Source organism: Molothrus aeneus, chromosome 11 (genome assembly GCF_037042795.1).
Source record: "Molothrus aeneus isolate 106 chromosome 11, BPBGC_Maene_1.0, whole genome shotgun sequence".
Lineage (NCBI taxonomy): Eukaryota > Metazoa > Chordata > Aves > Passeriformes > Icteridae > Molothrus > Molothrus aeneus.
This window is the reverse complement of record NC_089656.1, coordinates 18,328,948-18,334,006: the sequence shown is the minus strand read 5'-3', so window position 1 is coordinate 18,334,006 and position 5,059 is coordinate 18,328,948. Positions and strand designations below refer to the sequence as shown.

The 5,059-nt window shown below is 44.4% G+C and overlaps 1 long non-coding RNA gene across 1 annotated transcript; it reads right to left on the bottom strand.

Annotated features, from left to right (window-relative positions):
* Positions 1–1,083: 1,083 nt before the first annotated feature.
* LOC136561071 (uncharacterized) lies at positions 1,084–3,122 on the bottom strand. Its single transcript, XR_010784295.1, has 2 exons — positions 2,781–3,122; positions 1,084–1,236 (listed from the first exon to the last, which is right to left on the bottom strand). It is a non-coding gene; the product is annotated as an uncharacterized lncRNA (long non-coding RNA).
* Between the last annotated feature and the right edge of the window lie 1,937 nt (positions 3,123–5,059).

The following is a 5,059-nucleotide window of genomic DNA, read 5'->3' as shown; positions in this document are numbered from 1 at the left end:
TATTACTTGACAACAGCGAGGGAAGTGGCAGAAACAGCCCCGCTGTCAATCACGGCCAAGGTTTCCTCTGCAGAGAGAGACACCCCGCTCCTGGCGGTGACAAATCATTACCCAGCTCTGCCCGCAGTCCCTCCCCGTGCCAGAAGAGAAGGGACGAGGCCAAACCCTCTGGCACAGACCCCTCCCTTCCCGGGGTGCATCTCGCTCTCTGGCTCCTGATAAGGTGATGCAGATAAGGCCTAGGCTCAAACGCCTTGGATTGCATCTTCGGGTCAATACAGCAGCATTTATGGCTGCTCCTGCACAAACATTTTGAGAAGGGCTGAGGAGAGGCCGTCGCACACATGTGTCACTCTCCCAGGGCAGAGTGGTCACATCCAGTCGCCAATTGTCACCTTGCTGGCCTACCAGGCTTAGGGAAAGAGCAAACGGTGTCACTTGAGGCTCGTGAGGACAATAAATCAACGTCCCACCGAATGAGGACCATTAAGGCAGGTCAGCATTGAGAACCTGAGTCATTTCCGTGAGACACCACAGTGCTCACACCTTGAGTTGCTGCTGGAAGGGGAAAATGAGGCTTCATTCCAGCTGTACACATGGAAAAGCATGTCCACCTCCAAACACAGGAGGTGGAGGAGGTGACTTCCACCCACCACCCTCCATCCCTCTCACCTGTGTCTTCCTCCCGACTCCAGGCAGCCCCAGTGTCCCAGAGCTCCCTCTGGGAAAGAGCTGGGCTCTGCTGGTGAGTTGTCATCGTGGAAGGTTCCAAAGATGGCAAATGATGGAAATGGAAAAGGCTGGGCGGGCCGGGCAGAATCCCCCACAGATGTGTGGGGTTGCATTTCATGCTGGCCCATGCCTGGCTTTTCTGGGAAAGGTCTGTAGTACAGAAATTAAATTCCAGTTTTTCCCCCACAGGCCCATGGTGTTTGGTCTGGATTTTTTTTTTTTTAAATTTACTGAATTTTACTCAAACCAGCTTTTTTCGTTTACTGAATTTTACACAAAAGTTCTTTCCTTGTTAAGGCTCATGAGCTGTGCTTCAAAAGGCTGGAAATAAAACTCAGCAATGCAAAGCCATACAGCTTGGAGTGATTGGTTTATTCCCACTTTGATCTTCCAGATGCCCTCCCTGACACTACAGTTCCCTCTCCAGTGACGTGGTTTTTGTGTCAGAGGGTCTTTCCTCTCCATGAGCTGTTCTGAGAGATCCAGGTCAACATCCTGTTGAATCTGGAGGAAAAGAAGAGTTCTTGAGAAACAGGGAGACGCATTGCCAGAAAAGGAGTCTTGGCCAAAAGGATGGGATTGCCAGACTGCCTGAACTCTCACTGAACCGAGGAGCAGGCTGGCCCCAAGGATCCCAGCAATCTCCAAATTGCAAGAAATATTCAAAAATCTGAATTTTTAACTGTTTTCATTATACTAATTTGATTTAACCCCCATTTCACTTTTTGTTTTAATATCTTTTTCCATATCCTGGGGCTTTACGGTGGACATTGCAAGGGGTTAACTCTAGATAGGCTTTTCCTCTATAAAGATTGGGTGTAGAAACTTTTAGCTTTACTTTCTTATCATTTCTGGGAAATAAAATAATTTCATGTGCCATATTTTCCTTTCCCTTCTTTCCCTTTTTAAGGACGTATTGTAACCAGTGGTGCACAAATGACTCCTTGCTTAGATAAGACATTATGTTTTTATCCTTGGACTGTGCCCCAGGCTCCCAGTAATGCCAGCATCAGCTAAGTTGGGATCTGATTACTTGTTCTTGCCTCTTACTCAATGTCAGGCTTGATTATGCCCATTAATCTAGTTGGTTTTTTTTTTTAAACTGAGCTGTGGGCACCATCCTGCCTGATTGTCAGCACTCTGTTACTATTACAGCAAGGTTTTTCACATTTCTACAATTCTAGATTTTTGGTTTTGTTTTGTTTTTTTTTTTTTTGGGGGGTGTTTTTGGTTTTTTTAAATGGATTTCTTACCATTAAAATAGCCATTTTGGTATTTATCAAGATTTTGGGCAGCTGTGGCTCAGAGAGGAGAAATCTGGGCTCCTGCCCTGATCTTGTTGGCTTTAGAGATCTCTCAATGTTTTCCGTCCCTCAGAATGATGTGAGGGTTGAGGATGATTTCCAAGCAAAGTTGTGGGATGAGGATGTGCTTGGACAATTTTCATTCTGGGAATGACAAAGGGTTATAGAGCAAATTTTGTAGCTCAGGACCAGATTTCAGCACCACATCCACACCGATAATCAGGACTGACTTGTGGAGGGTGGAGCTGGAGGGACAGAACGTGGCATTTGTTCCAAACAGATGTCAGCACCCTGCTCCAAACCGCTCCAGCACAAAGGCAGCCCTGAAGATGGACAAAACTTTGCTGAGGTTTGGGCAATTTTGTCTTTTTCCTCCCCCTGCTTTCTGACATCCTTTTCTGAGCCACAGCTGCAATTCAGCTGGGACCTGCTCAAGGCTGGGGCTGAGTTTTATCAAAATCAGGAGAAACCAAACTCACCCAGAGGTGGCCTCACATCTCCTGAGCTCACTGTGAAGGGACGATGAAGGGACAGTGGCCCAGCCAAGAGCCAGGAATCTCCAATTGGTTTCTTATTGCCATGATCCAAGCTGACAGAACAGCCAGGAAGTGGGGGGAAGAGAACTCAGATCCTCCCCTGGCCACAGAAAGGATGGATTTGGGTAGGGGTTTGTGAGATTGGCCAACACTTTGTGCTCAGACACTTCCCAGGGTGCCTTCCTTGGGTGCTCAGGCATTCACTCACCTGCACAGGCACCTTAGGTGGATAATCAAAGGCAAAACTGGTACAACTCAATCTTCCCAGTTTGGAAATGGGCACCAATCCTCCTCCACATGGACATAATCTTCTTTTCAATGTGTCTTCCATTGATTCCTGCTTTGACTCAGGGGCTGGATATTGCTGGAGGGTGCAGGGGAAGGGGAGAAGGGAGAAAGAGCCAGAGTTAGGTTTAATAAAAATAATATGAGCGTTCAAAGTTCGAGCTCTGGGAATGGATCAATGTGGAGTCTCCTGTGTGAGGGCACAGGGCAGGCTCTGAAGAACACATGGAACCAATAAGACAACACATTTATTCCTAGAAATAAAATTCAGGTGCTCTTGGGAACGCTTGTTAGACAAGATGAAGTGCAGCAAAGATAAGGACACTGATTGATTAAGAGAGAACACAAAGTACTGTGGGCAGGGCGTCAGAAATAACATTTCTTTGGTGAGGTAAGTGATGGGGGGAGATGTTTGCAAGCCATGGAAGCTGCACATCCATCTCTGGAGGCTGATTTTAATGGAAAGGAACTCAGTGCTGCATATGGGGAGAGGTGTCTGAGAGACTGAAACTTAATGAAGGACTTGTTGGTATGCAAAATGGTGAGGCAGAAGCCACTAAATGGATTTTTGGAACAGAAGTTTTCTTCTTTTATTCATAGAAAGCCACTGAAAATCCCTTACCACTGTTGTGAAATTTCCTCTGTCTGAAATGCAGCAATAATTATATTTTTGTCAACTTGCAGGGTTCAGGAGAAGGGTTTTTATGCCGTGAGCATAAATCCATCAATGATCCGAGGGTTCTCAGAAGCAACACTAGCCATAATATTACCTACCTGGACAGCTGGTGTCGGGATAAAAACAATAATTTAAAGACAGAAGGCAGCAAGGCCCTTTTCTGGGTAATGTATAATTAGAAACAGTGTGCTTCTAACATTATAAGCAGTGTGAAATCATATCCTTAACATGTAATTACATTTCAAAGTTATCTAGAGCAGTTGTTATTAAATCAGCTCCCTCCTTTCCTGGGTGCAGTTTGATATTTGTGATGCACTAAACAGCAAAAAGCTTCTTTCCATTTTCAGGTATTTCTTTTTGCAATGAATATTACATTTCTACAAGTTGTGACCTCCACTGTGAGGGTCTCCTTGTTCTTCCAGCTGTTCCCTCCCAAAAAGATTCTGTCTGTGTAATGATTATTCATAAATAAAAATAATTTAAGAAATTTCTGAAGTCCAATGATGGACAGTGACCTGATGGACATGGGAGAGCATCACCCATCACAGGGGGATGGAGAGGAGAAAAAAACCAAAAAAATATCAGGACCTTCACCTCCTTTCTCTCCAGCAAACACGTTCATTTATCATTTACTCATTTTGCTTCAGAACAATGAGGTTAGCTCTTACATAACAACCCTTTGGAGTAAATAGAAACTTTTGCAAGCTCCAGTCACTATGCTGGAAAAAATCCTTTACAACAATTTAAACAAACAAGAAAAAGAACAAAACAAACCAGAAAAAAATAAAAACTCCAAACCACAACACCCCCCCAAAAAACCCCACAACAACAAAAGACCAAACTCAAACCAAATTTAAAAACCTTTAAAATCTCTTCCCACCAGGTTGGAATGGTGGATTCTGGTCTTCACACACTGTCAAGTACAAATCACCCAGAGACCCCCCTGCCAGCAGTGACTTCGGGCTGGCTGATTTGTGAAATCTGTGAAATTCCCACTTATTGCACCGAATGTTCGGCACAGATGAAACCTGACTTGGATTTGGGGAATGACTCTAAGATGTTTTACATTTTTCTGATGACCAAAGGTCAGGCTGATGACTTGTTCTTTCTGAGTTCACTTAACTTTTGTTCTTGGCCGCAGAGCACTTGGCCAGGGCCGGAATTTCAGAAGCACAAAGGGCTCCCTTTGATTTCCAAATGGGAAGAGCCTGGATTTCAGCCCTGTTGAGAAACAGGAGTTCCCACTGGGAATAACAACTGGATTTGCAAAGAAGTAGCCACAGGTCACTGGTAATTTAGAAATAAATCCCCTTTTTTGGACACCTGGGTGAAATCTGATTAAAATCTCATTTCCCTTATGTGGGGTCCAAGACCTTTTAAAAATCTGTCCCTGCCTGGCAAAAGCTTCATAGCCAACACCTGATGCCTCCATGCACCAGTTGGAATTTCTCTTCTTTGTTTTCCGTAAGCAGAAGTAAATTCTCAGAAATAAGAAATGCCTGCAATATTTTTGAAAAAAAATAATA